The 23,041-nt window shown below is 44.1% G+C and overlaps 1 protein-coding gene across 1 annotated transcript in view; it reads left to right on the top strand.

Annotated features, from left to right (window-relative positions):
- The window catches only part of LOC120986958 (troponin I, slow skeletal muscle-like), a 113,447-nt gene extending 97,759 nt beyond the window's left edge, over positions 1-15,688 (top strand). The window contains exon 9 of the mRNA XM_040415639.1: positions 15,568-15,688. The gene's annotated coding sequence lies outside the window, so the exon portion shown is untranslated. The remainder of the gene's footprint in view (positions 1-15,567) is intronic.
- The last annotated feature ends 7,353 nt before the right edge of the window (positions 15,689-23,041 follow it).

The raw sequence follows: 23,041 nt of genomic DNA, 5'->3' as shown, positions 1-23,041 counted from the left end.
AACTTTTCCCATTTTTTTTTATACAAAGTTGGCATTTGACCAAGATATTTCTCTCACCCAGCATGGGTATATGTAAAATGACACCCCAAAACACATTGCCCAACTTCTCCTGAGTACGGCGATACCAGATGTGTGACACTTTTTTGCAGCCTAGATGCGCAAAGGGGCCCACATTCCTTTTATGAGGGCATTTTTAGACATTTGGATCCCAGACTTCTTCTCACGCTTTAGGGCCCCTAAAATGCCAGGGCAGTATAAATACCCCACATGTGACCCCATTTTGGAAAGAAGACACCCCAAGGTATTCAATGAGGGGCATGGCGAGTTCATAGAAATTTTTTTTTTTGGCCCAAGTTAGCGGAATTTTTTTTTTTTTTCTTACAAAGTCTCATATTCCGCTAACTTGGGACAAAAATTTCAATCTTTCATGGACTCAATATGCCCCTCACGGAATACCTGGGGGTGTCTTCTTTCCGAAATGGGGTCACATGTGGGGTATTTATACTGCCCTGGCATTCTAGGGGCCCTAAAGCGTGAGAAGAAGTCTGGAATATAAATGTCTAAAAATTTTTACGCATTTGGATTCCGTGAGGGGTATGGTGAGTTCATGTGAGATTTAATTTTTTGACACAAGTTAGTGGAAAGGGAGACTTTAATAATAATTTCCGCTAACTTGGGCCCAAAAAATGTCTCAATGGACAGAGGGGTGAAAATGTAAGGACAGAGGGGTGATCAATGACAGGGGGGTGATCAATGACAGGGGGGTGATCAATGACAGGGGGGTGATCAGGGAGTCTATATGGGGTGATCACCCCCCTGTCATTGATCACCCCCCCCTATAAGGCTCCATTCAGATGTCCGTATGTGTTTTGCGGATCCGATCCATGTATCCGTGGATCCGTAAAAATCATACGGACATCTGAATGCAGCCTGACAGGGGGGGTGATCAATGACAGGGGGGGTGATCAATGACAGGGGGGTGATCAGGGAGTCTATATGGGGTGATCACCCCCCCTGGAAGGCTCCAGGGAGACGCCTGTATGTGTTTTGCGGATCCGATCCATCTATCAGTGGATCCGCAAAACGCATACGGACGTCTGAATGGAGCCTTACAGGGGCGTGATCAATGACAGGGGGGTAATCAATGACAGGGGGGGGATCAGGGAGTCTATATGGGGTGATCACCACAGTCATTGATCACGCCCCTGTAAGGCTCCATTCAGACGTCCGTATGCGTTTTGCGGATCCGATCCATCTATCAGTGGATCCGTAAAAATCATGCGGACGTCTGAATGGAGCTTTACAGGGGGGTGATCAATGACAGGGGGGTAATCAATGACAGGGGGGTGATCAGGGAGTCTATATGGGGTGATCACCACAGTCATTGATCACGGACCTGTAAGGCTCTATTCAGACGTCCGTATGCGTTTTGCGGATCCGATCCATCTATCAGTGGATCCGTAAAAATCATGCGGACGTCTGAATGGAGCTTTACAGGGGGGTGATCAATGACAGGGGGGTAATCAATGACAGGGGGGTGATCAGGGAGTCTATATGGGGTGATCACCACAGTCATTGATCACACCCCTGTAAGGCTCCATTCAGACGTCCGCATGAGTTTTGCGGATCCGATCCATCTATCAGTGGATCCGTAAAAATCATGCGGACATCTGAATGGAGCTTTACGGGGGGTGATCAATGACAGGGGGGTGATCAGGGAGTCTATATGGGGTGATCACCACAGTCATTGATCATGCCCCTGTAAGGCTCCATTCAGACGTCCGTATGCGTTTTGCGGATCCGATCCATCTATCAGTGGATCCGTAAAAATCATGTGGACATCTGAATGGAGCTTTACAGGGGGGTGATCAATGACAGGGGGGTAATCAATGACAGGGGGGTGATCAGGGAGTCTATATGGGGTGATCAGGGGTGATCAAGGGTGAATAAGGGGTTAATAAGTGACAGGGGGGGAGTGTAGTGTAGTGGTGCTTGGTGCAACATATTACTGAGCTACCTGTGTCCTCTGGTGGTCGATCCAAACAAAGGGGACCACCAGAGGACCAGGTAGCAGGTATATTAGACGCTGTTATCAAAACAGCGTCTAATATACCTGTTAGGGGTTAAAAAAACACATCTCCAGCCTGCCAGCGGCGATCGTTCGCTGGCAGGCTGGAGATCCACTCTCTTACCTTCCGTTCCTGTGAGCGCGCGCGCCTGTGTGCGCGCGTTCACAGGAAATTTCGGCTCACGCGAGATGACGCCAATGGGCGTTAGCGTAGCCTGGGGGAGCCGCCGCGATGACGCCTTTCGGCGTTACAGTTGCGGCAAGTGGTTAAAACAAGTCAAAATGAGGCTCAGTAGTGTGTGTGGCCTCCACGTGCCTGTATGACCTCCCTACAACGCCTGTGCATGCTCCTGATGAGGTGGCGGACGGTCTCCTGAGGGATCTCCTCCCAGACCTGGACTAAAGCATCTGCCAACTCCTGGACAGTCTGTGGTGCAACGTGACGTTGGTGGATAGAGCGAGACATGATGTCCCAGATGTGCTCAATTGGATTCAGGTCTAGGGAACGGGCGGGCCAGTCCATAGCATCAATGCCTTCGTCTTGCAGGAACTACTGACACACTCCAGCCACATGAGGTCTAGCATTGTCTTGCATGAGGAGGAACCCAGGGCCAACCGCACCAGCATATGCTTTCACAAGGGGTCTGAGGATCTCATCTCGGTACCTAATGGCAGTCAGGCTACCTCTGGCGAGCACATTGAAGGCTGTGCGGCCCTCCAAAGAAATGCCACCCCACAGCATTACTGACCCAATGCCAAACCGGTCATGCTGGAGGATGTTGCAGGCAGCAGAACGTTCTCCACGGCGTCTCAAGACTCTGTCACGTCTGTCACATGTGCTCAGTGTGAACCTGTTTTCATCTGTGAAGAGCACAGGGCGCCAGTGGCGAATTTGCCAATCTTGGTGTTCTCTGGCAAATGCCAAACGTCCTGCACGGTGTATCACCCTCATGGAGTCGGTTTCTGACCGTTTGAGAAGACACATACACATTTGTGGCCTGCTGGAGGTCATTTTGCAGGGCTCTGGCAGTGCTCCTCCTGTTCCTCCTTGCACAAAGGCGGAAGTAGCGGTCCTGCTGCTGCCACCCAAATGAATTTTACCTCCTTTTCTTCTCACTAATAGAGCTTTCATTTGGTGGTATTTCATTGCTGCTGACATTTTTACTTTTTTTGTTATTAATCGAAGTTTAACGATTTTTTTTGCAAAAAAATGACATTTTTCACTTTCAGTTGCAAAATTTTGCAAAAAAAACGACATCCATATATAAATTTTTCTCTAAATTTATTGTTCTACATGTCATTGATAAAAAAAAATGTTTGGGTAAAAAAAAAATGGTTTGGGTAAAAGTTATAGCGTTTACAAACTATGGTACAAAAATGTGAATTTCCGCTTTTTGAAGCAGGTCTGACTTTCTGAGCACCTGTCATGTTTCCTGAGGTTCTACAATGCCCAGACAGTACAAACACCCCACAAATGACCCCATTTTGGAAAGTAGACACCCTAAGGTATTCGCTGATTGGCATAGTGAGTTCATATTTTTTGTCACAAGTTAGTGGAAAATGATGTTTTTTTTTATTTTATTTTTTTCTTACAAAGTCTCATATTCCACTAACTTGTGACAAAAAATAAAAACTTCTATGAACTCACTATGCCCATCAGCGAATACCTTGGGGTGTCTTCTTTCCAAAATGGGGTCACTTGTGGGGTAGTTATACTGCCCTGGCATTGTAGAAACCCAAATGTGTGGTAAGTAGTTTGAAATCAAAATGTGTAAAAAATGACCGGTGAAATCCGAAAGGTGCTCTTTGGAATGTGGGCCCCTTTGCCCACCTAGGCTGCAAAAAAGTGCCACACATGTGGTATCGCCGTACTCAGGAGAAGTTGGGGAATGTGTTTTGGGGTGTCATTTTACATATACCCATGCTGGGTGAGAGAAATATCTTGGTCAAATGCCAACTTTGTATAAAAAAATGGGAAAAGTTGTCTTTTGCCAAGATATTTCTCTCACCCAGCATGGGTATATGTAAAATGACACCCCAAAACACATTTCCCAACTTCTCCTGAGTACGGAGATACCACATGTGTGACACTTTTTTGCAGCCTAGGTGGGCAAAGGGGCCCATATTCCAAAGAGCACCTTTCGGATTTCACAGGTCATTTTTTACACATTTTGATTTCAAACTTCTTACCACACATTTGGGCCCCTAGAATGCCAGGGCAGTATAACTACCCCACAAGTGACCCCATTTTGGAAAGAAGACACCCCCAGGTATTTCGTGATGGGCATAGTGAGTTCATGGAAGTTTTTATTTTTTGTCACAAGTTAGTGGAATATGAGACTTTGTAAGGAAAAAAAAAAAATAAAAATCATCATTTTCCGCTAACTTGTGACAAAAAATATAAAATTCTAGGAACTCGCCATGCCCCTCACGGAATACCTTGGGGTGTCTTCTTTCCAAAATGGGGTCACTTGTGGGGTAGTTATACTGCCCTGGCATTTTCCAGGGGCCCTAATGTGTGGTAAGTAGGTAAATGACCTGTGAAATCCTAAAGGTGCTCTTTGGAATGTGGGCCCCTTTGCCCACCTAGGCTGCAAAAAAGTGTCACACATGTGGTATCGCCGTATTCAGGAGAAGTTGGGCAATGTGTTTTGGGGTGTATTTTTACATATACTCATGCTGGGTGAGAGAAATATCTCGGCAAAAGACAACTTTTCCCATTTTTTTTTATACAAAGTTGGCATTTGACCAAGATATTTCTCTCACCCAGCATGGGTATATGTAAAATGACACCCCAAAACACATTGCCCAACTTCTCCTGAGTACGGCGATACCAGATGTGTGACACTTTTTTGCAGCCTAGATGCGCAAAGGGGCCCACATTCCTTTTATGAGGGCATTTTTAGACATTTGGATCCCAGACTTCTTCTCACGCTTTAGGGCCCCTAAAATGCCAGGGCAGTATAAATACCCCACATGTGACCCCATTTTGGAAAGAAGACACCCCAAGGTATTCAATGAGGGGCATGGCGAGTTCATAGAAATTTTTTTTTTTGGCACAAGTTAGCGGAAATTATTATTTTTTTCTTACAAAGTCTCATATTCCGCTAACTTGGGACAAAAATTTCAATCTTTCATGGACTCAATATGCCCCTCACGGAATACCTGGGGGTGTCTTCTTTCCGAAATGGGGTCACATGTGGGGTATTTATACTGCCCTGGCATTCTAGGGGCCCTAAAGCGTGAGAAGAAGTCTGGAATATAAATGTCTAAAAATTTTTACGCATTTGGATTCCGTGAGGGGTATGGTGAGTTCATGTGAGATTTAATTTTTTGACACAAGTTAGTGGAATATGAGACTTTAATAATAATTTCCGCTAACTTGGGCCCAAAAAATGTCTCAATGGACAGAGGGGTGAAAATGTAAGGACAGAGGGGTGATCAATGACAGGGGGGTGATCAATGACAGGGGGGGGATCAATGACAGGGGGGTGATCAGGGAGTCTATATGGGGTGATCACCCCCCTGTCATTGATCACCCCCCCCTATAAGGCTCCATTCAGATGTCCGTATGTGTTTTGCGGATCCGATCCATGTATCCGTGGATCCGTAAAAATCATACGGACATCTGAATGCAGCCTGACAGGGGGGGTGATCAATGACAGGGGGGGTGATCAATGACAGGGGGGTGATCAGGGAGTCTATATGGGGTGATCACCCCCCCTGGAAGGCTCCAGGGAGACGCCTGTATGTGTTTTGCGGATCCGATCCATCTATCAGTGGATCCGCAAAACGCATACGGACGTCTGAATGGAGCCTTACAGGGGCGTGATCAATGACAGGGGGGTAATCAATGACAGGGGGGGGATCAGGGAGTCTATATGGGGTGATCACCACAGTCATTGATCACGCCCCTGTAAGGCTCCATTCAGACGTCCGTATGCGTTTTGCGGATCCGATCCATCTATCAGTGGATCCGTGAAAATCATGCGGACGTCTGAATGGAGCTTTACAGGGGGGTGATCAATGACAGGGGGGTAATCAATGACAGGGGGGTGATCAGGGAGTCTATATGGGGTGATCACCACAGTCATTGATCACGGCCCTGTAAGGCTCTATTCAGACGTCCGTATGCGTTTTGCGGATCCGATCCATCTATCAGTGGATCCGTAAAAATCATGCGGACGTCTGAATGGAGCTTTACAGGGGGGTGATCAATGACAGGGGGGTAATCAATGACAGGGGGGTGATCAGGGAGTCTATATGGGGTGATCACCACAGTCATTGATCACACCCCTGTAAGGCTCCATTCAGACGTCCGTATGAGTTTTGCGGATCCGATCCATCTATCAGTGGATCCGTAAAAATCATGCGGACATCTGAATGGAGCTTTACGGGGGGTGATCAATGACAGGGGGGTGATCAGGGAGTCTATATGGGGTGATCACCACAGTCATTGATCATGCCCCTGTAAGGCTCCATTCAGACGTCCGTATGCGTTTTGCGGATCCGATCCATCTATCAGTGGATCCGTAAAAATCATGTGGACATCTGAATGGAGCTTTACAGGGGGGTGATCAATGACAGGGGGGTAATCAATGACAGGGGGGTGATCAGGGAGTCTATATGGGGTGATCAGGGGTGATCAAGGGTGAATAAGGGGTTAATAAGTGACAGGGGGGGAGTGTAGTGTAGTGGTGCTTGGTGCAACATATTACTGAGCTACCTGTGTCCTCTGGTGGTCGATCCAAACAAAGGGGACCACCAGAGGACCAGGTAGCAGGTATATTAGACGCTGTTATCAAAACAGCGTCTAATTTACCTGTTAGGGGTTAAAAAAACACATCTCCAGCCTGCCAGCGAACGATCTTCGCTGGCAGGCTGGAGATCCACTCTCTTACCTTCCGTTCCTGTGAGCGCGCGCGCCTGTGTGCGCGCGTTCACAGGAAATTTCGGCTCACGCGAGATGACGCCAATGGGCGTTAGCGTAGCCTGGGGGAGCCGCCGCGATGACGCCTTTCGGCGTTACAGTTGCGGCAAGTGGTTAAAACAAGTCAAAATGAGGCTCAGTAGTGTGTGTGGCCTCCACGTGCCTGTATGACCTCCCTACAACGCCTGTGCATGCTCCTGATGAGGTGGCGGACGGTCTCCTGAGGGATCTCCTCCCAGACCTGGACTAAAGCATCTGCCAACTCCTGGACAGTCTGTGGTGCAACGTGACGTTGGTGGATAGAGCGAGACATGATGTCCCAGATGTGCTCAATTGGATTCAGGTCTAGGGAACGGGCGGGCCAGTCCATAGCATCAATGCCTTCGTCTTGCAGGAACTACTGACACACTCCAGCCACATGAGGTCTAGCATTGTCTTGCATGAGGAGGAACCCAGGGCCAACCGCACCAGCATATGCTTTCACAAGGGGTCTGAGGATCTCATCTCGGTACCTAATGGCAGTCAGGCTACCTCTGGCGAGCACATTGAAGGCTGTGCGGCCCTCCAAAGAAATGCCACCCCACAGCATTACTGACCCAATGCCAAACCGGTCATGCTGGAGGATGTTGCAGGCAGCAGAACGTTCTCCACGGCGTCTCAAGACTCTGTCACGTCTGTCACATGTGCTCAGTGTGAACCTGTTTTCATCTGTGAAGAGCACAGGGCGCCAGTGGCGAATTTGCCAATCTTGGTGTTCTCTGGCAAATGCCAAACGTCCTGCACGGTGTATCACCCTCATGGAGTCGGTTTCTGACCGTTTGAGAAGACACATACACATTTGTGGCCTGCTGGAGGTCATTTTGCAGGGCTCTGGCAGTGCTCCTCCTGTTCCTCCTTGCACAAAGGCGGAAGTAGCGGTCCTGCTGCTGGGTTGTTGCCCTCCTACAGCCTCCTCCACGTCTCCTGATGTACTGGCCTGTCTCCTGGTAGCGCCTCCATGCTCTGGACACTACGCTGACAGACACAGCAAACCTTCTTGCCACAGCTCGCATTGATGTGCCATCCTGGATAAGCTGCACTACCTGAGCCACTTGTGTGGGTTGTAGACTCCGTCTCATGCTATCACTAGAGTGAAAGCACCGCCAGCATTCAAAAGTGACCAAAACATCAGCCAGGAAGCATAGGAACTGAGAAGTGGTCTGTGGTCACCACCTGCAGAACCACTCCTTTATTGGGGGTGTCTTGCTAATTGCCTATAATTTCCACCTGTTGTCTATCCCATTTGCACAACAGCATGTGAAATTGATTGTCACTCAGTGTTGCTTCCTAAGTGGACAGTTTGATGTCACAGAAGTGTGATTGACTTGGAGTTACATTGTGTTGTTTAAGTGTTCCCTTTATTTTTTTGAGCAGTGTACATAGATACAACCAGTGCTTCTTTATCGCAGCATGACCAGGCAGATTTGCTATTTAGGAAACTATGAGCACTGGATGAAACCGGTATTGGAAGACATACTGGGCGTCACCCAGCTTTCTTAGAATCAGATATGAGAGGAACAGCTGAACAGAATTTAAAACTACTTGACAAAATAGGACAATGGCTGTATGCTGTATAATCTCCGTTAGCACCCTCCTTGTGTTATCTGCATGACATGGGCTTGAATTGGTCTGCTATATACGGTTATGCTGCCATGCCAGTGTGTTTTCTTCATTAATGGCTTGAAGGACACCACAGCAGAAGGCTAAGGCTTATCAGGTTACCACAGGGCCACCTAACTGACATTGACAGTTAAGGTCACATCGAAATACGCCCTGATTAGCTTACAACCAAAAGTAACCCAAGAAAAAAATAATAATAATACTGGGCACAAGTAGGTTTTTGAAAGAAGTATTTCATTCCTTTAATTTGGCATCCAGTAATCCAGAGATTCTAATAATTCAGCACTTATTTCCAGGACTTAATTGCAAGATTAGCCCAGAACCAGGGCAGAGAAAAAAATACTTACTAACTGGATTCATCTGATTCAGGGAGATGGCAGCTTTGCTTCAGTTCCTCCAAATATCATAGAAAATCCATCGTAAGAACCAGTGTCAGAATGGGATTCCTTGGGCTCACCAAAGGAAATTATTCTTGAGGCCCAACCCCCAAATCATCAATATCGATATCATCAAGTTTAATAGGTTTTCAATCAAAGAAATAGACCCTAGTGGCAGGTGATTGGCTGAAAAGGCAGCCCAATATTTTTTTTTCTCCTGTGTCTTGGAGGCCCACTATGGTATCAGAGCCTGGGCCCATGGAGGATCTTCTGGTACTCTGGTGAGCTAATCCAACCCTGGTAAGAACAAAATGTGTGAGTTCACTCTTAGATAACAAGGTGATAGCATCATCTTTTGCATCAGTATCTTCCTCGCGGCCCCCAATTTTAACAAATAAACGTAATAACGTTTTCTGTGATGTCAGCTTCTTGGATCTTCCATCAGTCCACCAGAGGAAAAGGGTAGGATTGAATATTGCGAGATATAGTGTAGTGTTTGCACAGAGACTCCATACATCGAAGGGATCTAGATGATCTACAGTATATCTCCACAATGTATTACAGCATAGTCCACTGTAAGATAAAGCCTATTAGTTGCATAATGAAATATAACTATGTGATATACTTTGTCAGCACCCTGCTGATACTGAGCAGCATGCAGAAGAATTCTGAATGGTACTCTGAATGCGATATATACAGGATATAGTGTAACTCATGATAAAGCAGAGCAAAAATGACTCAGCATTATACATGGCCTATATCTATGTTACGAAACCAACCACTTGTTGTCCACAAACAGATTGCAATATAAACTGTGTAATACTGAGCAGGTGCTGCAACAGAATTGAACACTTACTGTTGTATACCCCCCAATGATCACAGCTGATCACTGAAGGTCCCAACAGCATCTGCTTATTGTCTCCATTAGTGCCTCTGCCCAAAGTTCTCCCTTAGGCTGCATTCACACATCCGTGGTGTGTTGCGGACCCGCAAATTGTGGGTCCGCAACACACCAGCCCGGCACCCCCATTGAAATGCCTATTCTTGTCCGCAAGCTGCGGACAAGAATAGGACATGCTCTATCTTTTTGCGGAGCTGCGGACCCAAAATCGGGGCCGCGCTCCGCAATTGCGGCTGCAGACAGCACACTGTGTGCTGTCCGCATCCCTTCCGTCCCTATAGAGAATGAATGGGTCCGCACCTATTCCGCAAAATTGCGGAAAGGATGCAGACCCATTTTGCGGACGTGTGAATGGAGCCTTAGTGTCTTTGCTCCAGGTTGACCCTCTTTGGTTCCTTTCCCCTAGCTGTTTCCTTTACTATGCCTGCCACAAGTAACCCCTTAAAGGGGTTGTCCCACCTCATACATTGGGGACATAACGCTAGGATATGCCCCCAATGTCTGATAGGTGCGGGTCCCAGAAGGAGGGCGCACCGTGCCGGCCTCCATTCATTCCTATGGGAGTGCTGAAAATAGCCGAGCAGCACCCTCGTTTATTTTTGGCAGTCCCATTGAAAGGAATGGGAAGTGTACCACGCAAGCGCGGCCGCTACTCCATTGACTTCTATGGGGCTGACAGAAATAGCCAAGCCAGTGCTCCGTGGCTCCCATACAAGTAAATGCAGAGTGCAATGCAACCTCTACATTCATTCTCCCCCTTGATGTGGTGTACAGTGACTACAGTACCTCAGCAGGTGGGATAGGGGTTGAGGGACCCACAATCTAGAAATAGGTGCCCTCACCTATCAGACATTCATATACTGTATTCCTATACAATAAATGTCAAAATGCCTATTTAAAGGGGTTCTCCGGGAATAATAATTTTTTTGCACGTTCTTCCAGCCTGCCTTTATAAATGGAAGATTCCTACTTACCTGCTTCCTGCTGCTCCGGCCCTCCACGCCGGCTACCACATGTCCATGTGTCTCTGCGCGGTGTTCCGCTGCAGCATAGACATGGTCACATGCACCACTCCAGCCAATGACTGGCTTTAACAGTGACATGCTGCTTGTGGCCATGTCACAGCTGAAGCCAGTCATTGTGAACTTGCCCATGCACCACTGGATGTAAACACCGCGCAGGGAGGCGGCATGGAGGACCAGAGACAATCTGGGGGCAATTGCGAAAAAAAATATTATTATACCAAGAGAATCCCTTTAAGGATCTACCACAGATCAGGTGCTTTTCCCATTGACATTTTTTTATTTATTATTAAAACATTTTTTTATGGATTTTAAAAAAGAATAATAAAAATCAATACGAGTAAATTTGGTGGACAAATCTGAAAAAATATGGTACTTTATTGACAGATTCAGGCTACTTTCACACTTGCGTTGTTGTTTTCCGGTATTGAGATCCGGCAAAGGGATCTCAATACCTGAAAAAAAAAAACGTTTCCATTTAGTCCTCATGCATTCTGAATGTTAAGAGATCCGTTCAGGATGCCTACCGTTTCGTCAGCATTCTGTTTTGTGACCGAATGCAAAACTGCTGCAAGCGACAGTACGACAGCACTGAGGCTACTTTCACACTTGCGTTGTTAATTCCGCTATTGAGATCCGGCAGAGGATCCCAATACCGGAATTAAACGGATCCCTTTTGATTTTGCCCATCAGGATGCATCCGTTGTGTTAGGATGCTGTTGTGTGAAATCAAAATGGAAAAACAATGTTAAGTCAATGGTGATGGATCCGTTTTGTAGGAGCTTAAAAAACTGGATCCGTCACCCATTGACTTTCAATGTACAGTACAGACCAAAAGTTTGGACACACCTTCTCATTCAAAGAGTTTTCTTTATTTTCATGACTATGAAGGCATCAAAAATATGTCATATTCTAGGTTCTTCAAAGTAGCCACCTTTTGCTTTGATTACTGCTTTGCACACTCTTGGCATTCTCTTGATGAGCTTCAAGAGGTAGTCCCCTGAAATGGTCTTCCAACAGTCTTGAAGGAGTTCCCAGAGATGCTTAGCACTTGTTGGCCCTTTTGCCTTCACTCTGCGGTCCAGCTCACCCCAAACCATCTCGATTGGGTTCAGGTCTGGTGACTGTGGAGGCCAGGTCATCTGGCGCAGCACCCCATCACTCTCCTTCATGGTCAAATAGCCCTTACTTTCAAAGTTTTCCCAATTTTTCCGCTGACTGACTGACCTTCATTTCTTAAAGTAATGATGGCCACTCGTTTTTCTTTACTTAGCTGCTTTTTTCTTGCCATAATACAAATTCTAACAGTCTATTCAGTAGGACTATCAGCTGTGTATCCACCTGACTTCTCCTCAACGCAACTGATGGTCCCAACCCCATTTATAAGGCAAGAAATCCCACTTATTAAACCTGACAGGGCACACCTGTGAAGTGAAAACCATTTCAGGGGACTACCTCTTGAAGCTCATCAAGAGAATGCCAAGAGTGTGCAAAGCAGTAATCAAAGCAAAAGGTGGCTACTTTGAAGAACCTAGAATATGACATATTTTCAGTTGCTTCACACTTGTTTGTTATGTATATAATTCCACATGTGTTAATTCATAGTTTTGATGCCTTCAGTGTGAATCTACAATTTTCATAGTCATGAAAATAAAGAAAACTCTTTGAATGAGAAGCTGTGTCCAAACTTTTGGTCTGTACTGTATTTACTGACGGATACGTTTTTTTTTTTTCCGTTTTGATTTCACACAACCGCATCCTAACAGAATGGATGCATCCTGATGTGCAAAATCAAAATGGATCTTTCTGCCGGATCTCAATACCGGAATTAACAACGCAAATGTAAAAGTAGCCTTAGTACTGTCAAATTATAAAATAATAAAATTTATATGTGGTGATGACAGGTCATTTCCTTAGGATTAGGCTCTGCTCACATTAGTGTCATGCTTTTCATGACAGGAGCCATGACAGATATCATGGCCTCCTCGTGCATCTGATACTACCAGATCCTATTACCTGATAATGGCTAATGACATAAAACGTACCCTAATTCCAGTGTGAAAAAACTGTTCTATCCAGGCTATGACTATAGTGAGCAAGTGAAATATCATGAGAGCAACTCATCAGCTGCCATGGTATCTAATGGGCCAGAGGAAGCAGCCATTTTGTGACATGTCAAAATAGGGGCGTCAAAATCTCTTCTTCTAACTTGTCACAATTTGGTGCTTGTATTTGGCCTGAAGATGAAACAGTTGACTCTCTGCCAACCATTGTATTATTTAGAAAGTTGAGTTACACCCATAAATATTATAAAAGTAAGAAACATCTTCTAGAAATATGCAGTATACTCCGGAAGAGGTGAAAGGTCTATGCAGACAGGGCGAGACAGTCTTTCAGCAAGGTGATAATCCTTCGCTCTGTTATCAATGCACTGTTTTGTTCTCTGTACTTAATGCTGCTGAGTAACTGTGTACATTTTTTGTGTTACTTTTTTTTACTGATCTTGACGTGGGCCTATTGACACAGGAATGTGGCATTGGAATCAAACGTCTGTACGTTCCTGGTAATCGGCCTGTGTAAATGCGCTGGAAAATGTGTCCACGATTAGCCGACAACTGGCCGATCTTATCACTTATGCCAGCACATTGGCCTATGCAAGCAGAGATGTGCTTCCAAGAAACAATGAAACTCTAAGGGGATGAACGATCGTAGTAGCGATCATTCATCCCCATACAACAGTGATGATTGCTTCATGTAAATGGGCAATGATCGGGAATGAGGGTTCCTATGAATATTCTTCCCTTTTCACTGCTCAGTGCAGGGGCGGACTGGGAACTTAAAGTGGTCCTGGAAAAAAAAAACTAAAAGTGGCCCCAGTGTTGTAGGTAGGTCCAAATTGACAGAAGGTGGGGCAACACAAGTAGATGGGGCCAATATAAGTAGGCAGGGTCAGTAATACCACAGTGCAGCAAAGAATACCATTCCACAGAACCAAGTACCACTGTGGGGCACAAAATATTTCCCCAGAAGCTTGACTCTCTGTGGTGGCCATCAATAGCTGCCACGTTCTATCATTCTCCTTCAATTGTCTCTAATATGGATATGGAGCAGGGGGCTTAGGAGGTGAGATGTGGGCCTTACCTTCAGCATGATGCCTGGACTTCCTGTAATAATGACCCCTATAGTTCCCCTAGTAGCATGTACCCAGCCAGCGGCAGTGAGGAGGGCTCTGGTGGCCCTATGGGCATCGGCCCACTGAGAAAATCCGTTGTAGGGTCTATGGCCAGTCCACCCCTGGCTCAGTGTATTGGCCCCTGTACTGTACATGAACCCTTACATCACCTCTTAGAACCATTTTACACCTGCCAATGCCCAGTCATTGCCCTGTGTAAACATGCTGCCAATCACCTAGGAAAAACAGACCTTTTTCAGAGGCACATCCCCCCATGTAAGCAGGGGATGTCCTGCCAACAATATGCAAACTTAATGTTGAATGAATGATCTTAGCAACGATCATTCGTCCCCAATTCTGTTTACATCATGCCACGTGAAAGACACTTTAAACGAGTGCCACAATTATGTACAATTATCAAATAATTCTCCCCATGTAAATGCACCCTTGTAGTCCAGTCACATCCAAAGCTGATGGATACGCACACATAGAACAATGCAGATCCTACATACCGCCATACTGTGCCCAAATAGCCAAATAGTGCTCGCATGCCCATATTGTGTCATGTTATGCAGACAAAGTTATATAGTGCTATGCTATTCCCATGAAGAGCCATACATTTCCCATATAGTTCTGTATGATATCCACATTGAGCAACACAGTGCTTAATATTAAACCGTATGCTATGTAACTTGTCTTGTACGGATTTGGAGTTATATCATCTATTATACTCCAGTGACCTTCACAGCTGCTGGGTGTGCCCACATACAGCAATGCAGTGCCCACATTGTGTGGGAGTAATGACGCTATATAGCACTATTACTAGATTGCTTTATGTATTGAATAGTTATTTGGTCATTGCATGGCGGTACTGTGTGGAACCGTTATTCAGATATTGTACTGTGTATTATTTTGGCAGTGTATATTGATGGCAGTACTGTTATTTAGGCCATGTATGGCATGTTAGTACACCCTAGCACGGTACCACACAGGACACCATCCAATTTAAGTCTTGTCCTGTTCTCAAGCAGACATTGCAGTGAACTAGAGATAGGAATGAATGGGGATCCCCACTAATGAGCAGAACGGTTTGCTGTGAGTGCTGAAGACGCGGAACCAAACGCCATCTATGCGGCTGTATCTGCTGTGCCTCATTCAAGTACCGTAAATAGAGATCAGCTAGCGTTAGCTGCAGTACCAGACACATCCACATGGATGAACATGGAGTTATGACAGCTACTGGAGTAAAGGGACTATCATGTTGCGTATGGGTTGGCCCGCTAACGATTACCCCTCATCCCCCAAGTAGATTATCAATGTTATATCCTGGAAAAGTGACAGATAATGAAATATCCTGGATTATTGGATAGCTATAGACAGTATATGTATATTTCCTTTAAAAGACAAGGAATGATGTGTACAATTTTATGTTTTTCAGAAGAACAGAAGAAGAGACATTTCATATTTTTTGGAGATCTTTTTGGATCATTTTAAGTCGATCGCCACTTGAGCCTTCATGCAGCAACTTGAGCACACGGTCAACGTAAAAGAGGCTAACAATAAAATATCAAAAACTCTATTCAAATGGCGTCTACTTGTTCTCTTAGAGGCTAGGTATACCTTCACATCCAATTTTTCTTATTTGATTAAAAATGTTTATACGGCATCTATGCAAACGTATGTGTTTACATGGTAACAGACAACAAAACATTTGTAGTCTGATCCTCCAGTCGTACTCTCTACCAGCTATCTCCTACTTCTTGGTAATCTATATAAAGATGACAATTAATAAATAAAAGTATGACTGCAGAATTAGGGCTCATGCACATGACTGCATGTATTTTGCGTTTCGCAAAAAATATGGATGACGTCCCTGTGCATTCCGTATTTTGCGGAACGGAACAACTGGCCCCTAATAGAACAGTACTGTCCTTGTCTATAATGCAGACAATAATAGGACATGTTCTATTTTTTTGCAGAAAGGAAATCCGGACATACGGAATGCACACGGAGTAACTTCCGTTTTTTTTGCGGACCCATTGAAATAAATGGTTCCACATACGGTCCGCAAAAAAAAACTCGGAACGGACACGGAAAGAAAATAAGTTTGTGTGCATAAGGCCTTAGACACAGAGTTTGTTTGTTGTCTGTTACCTTGGAAATGCATAGATCTGTAGAGGGCTTTAGACCATAAGAGAGAGAATTTTTTTAATTATCCTATGATTAATGTACAAATTGAAAATCAGACATCATATAGTATATGACAATTCATTTCTAACAAAGCTAGAACCAGTCCTGTACTTCTCATGGATCCAGAGATCTCCCCATTCAATGCTCCAATTGCTTTGCTAGATTTATTTCAAGCTGGCATCTTAGGGGACATGTACTTTCACAGAGGGCCATAGACCCTACTGGGGAATTTCATTAATTAACAATTGAAGCATCAGATACTTATGTACCCAGCTGGGTACCACAGGTGCCCTCCTCAATTCAGCTCTACCCCTATCATCAGGACGGTGATACAGTTGAATACTGTGGCGGGTACAGGAGCCTATGGCTTCCTGCCCTGCCATTCACCCTCATAGATCACTAGCCTTGAAGGCTATGATGCAGTATACAGATGATATAGGGATTCAGACTTCTAAGGCCTCAGGCTGGCCTGAACTGCAAATGGTATGGCTGACCCCGCCTATAGTGTTGGCCCTGCCTACTTGTCCCACCTTTTGTCAGTCTGGTTGGGACACTTTTTTTTAAGATTGCATTTTACTCATTTTGGGCTAAAAATAATGTTTTCAATTGGTCTTTATTAAAAATATTGAGCTGTTCTGTCACAAAGGGTTAACTGTTTTTACTAGCTGTGTGAATTGTACTTTTCAACTTCACTTTGTGCTGGTCATCTAATAAACCATATCTCTAAATTACTAAAAGGTCATAAATAGTGATGAGTGAAGAGATCTTCAGATGCTGGATCCGAAGTCGCTTAGTTCAAAACTTCGGAATAATACTGTACAGAGATCCCTCTCAAAGTCAGTTATTCACAAAGTCGCTCATGACTTCATTTAATAACTTTGGTTGTTGATTTTTAAAGTGGAAAACCAGTTTAAAACTTGGAACCGAACTCGGCTTTAGCTTCGAGGTACAAGTCATTCATTAGTTACATGGCTAGGGCAAGATTAAGGGTTCCAGAAATATGGAGCACTCCATTCATTAGGGGACCCCGACTAATGTGAGGACCTCCTCCACCACATACTGGAGGACAATCAGTAAGACTTGGACACTGCTTTCATGACATGTCCTCTATGCCCCGTGTGGAGAATTTACCAAGTTTTCTGGGAACCTCCTAGATGTTCCAGGATAGCTGACAAGTTTGTACTATAGATATAATGACTTCTACATACATACCTACTCACAAACGCATTAGATCTATATGTGCATCATACACATGGACAGCCCGTTTACTATGCAGAGAGAAGGGGAAAGATGTACAGTGCACAAAGCGCTATTTTTACATCCCCTAAATACAGGTTTCTGTTAGGCTGTATTCACTAGAGCGCTATCATATTCCATTATACTGCTCCGTTACAGAAACAGAACAATGAAAATAACGGAAGTGCCCGATTCAGCACAAAACCAAAGCTAACAACGCTGAACAGACTCCATTGACTACAATCAGGTCCATTCAGTTTCCATTTGGGAAGCTGCTTTTTTACCAGACAAAAAAGTCCTGCACGCAGGACTTTTTTGTCCGGTCTTTTTGACAGAATCTATGATGGAGGCACTGAATGGAGCCTCCATTGAAGATGTAAATGGATAGTATCAGATCAAAGTATAGCATAAGATCCAAGTTTAAAGAGTCGCTCTACTTTCACACAATTTCATTTAATACAGAATGGTGAAACTAGCAAATTTCTAAGTCACTTCATTTAAAAAAAATATGCCTGCATCCACCTTAAAAAACGCTGTAAAGTCATGGCCACTAAGGGTCTCACTTCCAGTCCCACTGCCAGTTGTCAGGCAAGATCCGTCCCTGGTAACAAAGAATTAGAAGACGGCTGAGACGAATTGAAGGTGTGTCACAGCTAGCTGAGATCCTGATCCTGATCAAAGAACTGCTTCTGAACTACTTCTGAACATCACAGGAGCCTCCTGCCTTTCTATAAGTGTGAATCATCCCTCCTTAGGCTAGTTTCACACTAGTGATAAATTCCTCTGCCAGAATAGCCTGTTGGACGACATCCTACTTGACATAGCTGGAAAAGGCCCGAACACCTCCAGGCCCCATTGACTGTAATGCATCTCAGCAGGGATCCGGCATTAGTGGCGGGATTTGCTGGACAAATACCACTGAATGCAGCATTTTTTGTCCGGCCAAATCCTGGCACTAATGGCGGAAACAGTCTGGATCCCCAACAAGTCAATGGGCTATGGAGGGGTCAGGTACTATCTGTTTATGACAAATACAATGTCTTCTGGCAGGATTTTCCTCTGCCGGAACAGCCTATCAGAAAATAAATACAGCTAGGGTGAAACTAGCCTTATCTGTTCTGTGAGCTGAAAGCAAACATAGTGGAAAGTAAGGGAAAATATATCCCAGTAGTACAGTGCTGGCAGAATTCCATAGAAGTGATACACCCCCTGCTTCTGAGTGAAGTGCATCTATCTGTGCAGCTGAAATAGAGAATAATATGACTGGGAAAAAAACCATGAGGGAAGCCCAAGCATAAATGTTCCTTCACAGTTATGATTCTACAATGAAGCAAAACCATTATGCAAACTTTTTTTGAAAATTCAGGTACACGTTAACACAAATACAGCGCGAAAAACATACATAAATACACTGGAACTAAGCATCGTACATAAATACAGCACCATAACCAAGCCCATAAGTCAAATGCAGCAGAAGCTCATTACATAAATACAACACCAGAACCAAGCTCATAAGTCAAATGCAGCACCAAAAGCTCATACCTTAAATACAGCACCAGAATTAACCTCAGTATATCAATAAAGCACCAGAACTAAGTGCAGTACATATATACGTACATCATCAGCTTAAAAAGTTCAGTACAGATACTATTTGCATACTTGGCTTAGCCCATCCCATATAAGTTTATACAGTGTGAAACTACGGCTTCTAATAGGGCTAAACAGTTGTAAATGCTGGGAGTTGTTTCACAAAACAGAATGCTACCACCCATCATCAGATGTGGATCATACAGGTGACTACAGCACTAATTATATGCAGTCAGTGGCAGAATTATTATTTCCATATAGTGACTTACAGGTGACGTCTCCTCCAGAGTTCTTCTCCATCCAGTTCAGACCACCATCATAACTTTTCCCAGCCATGACTTGTTTCTGCAGATTTTGCATCCCAGATTATCTTCTCACTTTGCCAACACATTTGCACCCTGTATGCTAAGAAAAACTCCTATTAGTGCCACAGCGTACACTGTGCCCCTGAATATCACATACTGTGATCCCTAAAAATAAAGTGTCACATACACAGTGCTCCAAATGGTGGAGCCACACACTCTGTGCCCTCTGTATATACTATACTAACGAGCAAAGGTGTAACAATGTTTTGAACTTTTGACTTTCAGGCTCCATATTTCACCATCCACTACAGCTTCGAACATGAGACTACCATCATTTTATAGACAATCATCTTGGCTATCTCATACATAAATTGAACTTGCAACTATTTAGCATATGATTAGTTATGCAGATTCTTGTCATTTAACTGCATTGTTACTGTTTTGCACCTAAAATTCTAAATTTTAATTTTTATTATTTTGTTAGTACATCATCTTTGACTTTCAACACTGCCTGAATCCTTCTGGGCATGCTCTCGATCAGATTCAAGCATGTCTTGACCGAAATCTGTTCCTGGGTCTCTTCTACACGTTCCCAATGTTGGTGCATACTGGTAAACTCATTTGGGTACGAATACAGCTTTTTCTTCAACTCTACTCACAAGTGTTCGATTGGGTTGAGCTCATTGAACCATTTCTTCACCAATTTCAACGTATGCTTCGAGTCATTGTCCTGCTGGAACACTACGTTGTCCTTTTCATACCCATAGTACTCAAATGTACGAAGTAATTTGTCTTGTAGGATACTCACATATAGCTCAGCATTGAGACCACCATCAATCCTGGTCAAGTATCCAACACCTTTGGCTGTGAAACAACCACATATCATCAGGCTTCCTCCACTGAACATGACATTTCCTTCAACTTCTCAATCCGTTAGACCCCTTTTCCCTTGTTTCCCTCTTTCCCATTTACACCCATCAGAGCCCAGTCTACTGACTTTTGTCTCATTGCTTCAAATCACCCATTTCCAATCTTCTACTCTCCACTGTTTGTAATTTTTTGCAAACTTGAGCCAACACTTCTTCTGACGATATTCAAGTTGGGATTGCTTCAGCTTTTCTGGGCAACCATTCCAGACTTGTGTAATGCGTGTCGCACGGTGCTTGCATGGATGTCTATGATCTCACTATTACAAAGCATATGAGCCACCTCCACTGCCGTGTTTGTCACTCCAGAACTGATAGACCCTGTGATAAGCTGACTTCGATATTTTGTCTGGACATCCACCCCTCAGCTTTGGAATGGATGGACGGACTTCATTTTGTATTCTTCCAACTGTAATGGCACTCACATGATTCAGTTTGGCAATTTTCTTGGCTGAGATACTGCTATCGATGAGCTGGATGTTGCTGTTTCTCTTTTCTTGGGAAATCATCTTCATGGCTGCTCTTGGATTCAAACTAGTGACCTTTCGCTTGGGAATTAACTTAATAACACTCTGAGCTATTAGGGAATGTGAGAACAGGTTGTAATTTGTAGTATCCAAGAAGAAAGAGATTGTTCCACCACCAGGAGCAAAACAGTAACAATGCAGTTACATGACAAGAATCTGCCTAACTATTCATATGCTGAATTTTGCAAGTCCAATTTATGTATGAGATAGCCAAGATGATTGTCTATAATATGATGGTAGCTTCATGTTCAAAGCTGTACTAGATGATGAGATATGGAGCCTGAAAGCCTTTAGAACATCAGTGTATATTGTCACACACTCTGAAACTAATATATAGTTCTACAAGCTCTGTGCCCCCTGTGTACAGTGCCTTTTCTCGGGGAACCCTGTGTACAGTGCCTCTTTTCGGTGCAACTTGTGTATAGTGCCTCTTCTGTGCCAACTTTATATATAGTGCCTCTTTTGTTCCCCCTTTTATATAGTGCCTCTTCTGTGCCCCACTTTATATATAGTGCCTTTTCCATGCTCCCCTTTTTATATATATATATATATATATATATATATATACACAGTACAGACAAAAAGTTTGGACACACCTTCTCATTCAAAGAGTTTTCTTGTTTTTCATGACTATGAAAATTGTAGCTTCACACTGAAGGCATCAAAACTATGAATTAACACGTGGAATTATATTCATAACAAACAAGTGTGAAGCAACTGAAAATATGTCATATTCTAGGTTCTTCAAAGTAGCCACCTTTTGCTTTGATTACTGCTTTGCACACTCTTGGCATTCTCTTGATGAGCTTCAAGAGGTAGTCCCCTGAAATGGTTTTCACTTCACAGGTGTGCCCTGTCAGGTTTAATAAGTGGAATTTCTTGCCTTATAAATGGGGTTGGGACCATCAGTGGCGTTGAGGAGAAGTCAGGTGGATACACAGCTGATAGTCCTACTGAATAGACTGTTAGAATTTGTATTATGGCAAGAAAAAAGCAGCTAAGTAAAGAAAAACGAGTGGCCATCATTACTTTAAGAAATGAAGGTCAGTCAGTCAGCCGAAAAATTGGGAAAACTTTGAAAGTAAGGTCTATTTGACCATGAAGGAGAGTGATGGGGTGCTGCGCCAGATGACCTGGCCTCCACAGTCACCGGACCTGAACCCAATCAAGATGGTTCGGGGTGAGCTGGACCGCAGAGTGAAGGCAAAAGGGCCAACAAGTGCTAAGCATCTCTGGGAACTCCTTCAAGACTGTTGGAAGACCATTTCAGGGGACTACCTCCTGAAGCTCATCAAGAGAATGCCAAGAGTGTGCAAAGCAGTAATCAAAGCAAAAGGTGGCTACTTTGAAGAACCTAGAATATGACATATTTTCAGTTGTTTCACACTTGTTTGTTATGTATATAATTCCATGTGTTAATTCATAGTTTTGATGCCTTCATAGTCATGAAAATAAAGAAAACTCTTTGAATGAGAAGGTGTGTCCAAACTTTTGGTCTGTACTGTATATATATACAGTGGCGGAAATAATTATTTGACCCCTCACTGATTTTGTAAGTTTGTCCAATGACAAAGAAATGAAAAGTCTCAGAACAGTATCATTTCAATGGTAGGTTTATTGTAACAGTGGCAGATAGCACATCAAAAGGAAAATCGAAAAAATAACTTTAAATAAAAGATAGCAACTGATTTGCATTTCATTGAGTGAAATAAGTATTTGAACCCTCTAACAAAAAAAGACTTAATACTTGGTGGAAAAACCCTTGTTTGCAAGCACAGAGGTCAAACGTTTCTTGTAATTGATGACCAAGTTTGCGCACATTTTAGGAGGAATGTTGGTCCACTCCTCTTTGCAGATCATCTCTAAATCCCTAAGGTTTCGAGGCTGTCTCTGTGCAACTCTGAGCTTGAGCTCCCTCCATAGGTTTTCGATTGGATTAAGGTCCGGAGACTGACTAGGCCACTCCATGACCTTAATGTGCTTCTTCTTGAGCCACTCCTTTGTTGCCTTTGCTGTATGTTTTGGGTCATTGTCGTGCTGGAACACCCATCCACGACCCATTTTCAGTTTCCTGGCAGAGGGAAGGAGGTTGTCGCTCAGGATTTCACGATACATGGCTCCGTCCATTTTCCCGTTTATGC

The sequence above is a fragment of the Bufo bufo genome, chromosome 1 (genome assembly GCF_905171765.1).
Source record: "Bufo bufo chromosome 1, aBufBuf1.1, whole genome shotgun sequence".
In the NCBI taxonomy this organism is placed as follows: Eukaryota; Metazoa; Chordata; class Amphibia; order Anura; family Bufonidae; genus Bufo; species Bufo bufo.
This window is presented reverse-complemented; position numbering and strand designations above follow the sequence as displayed.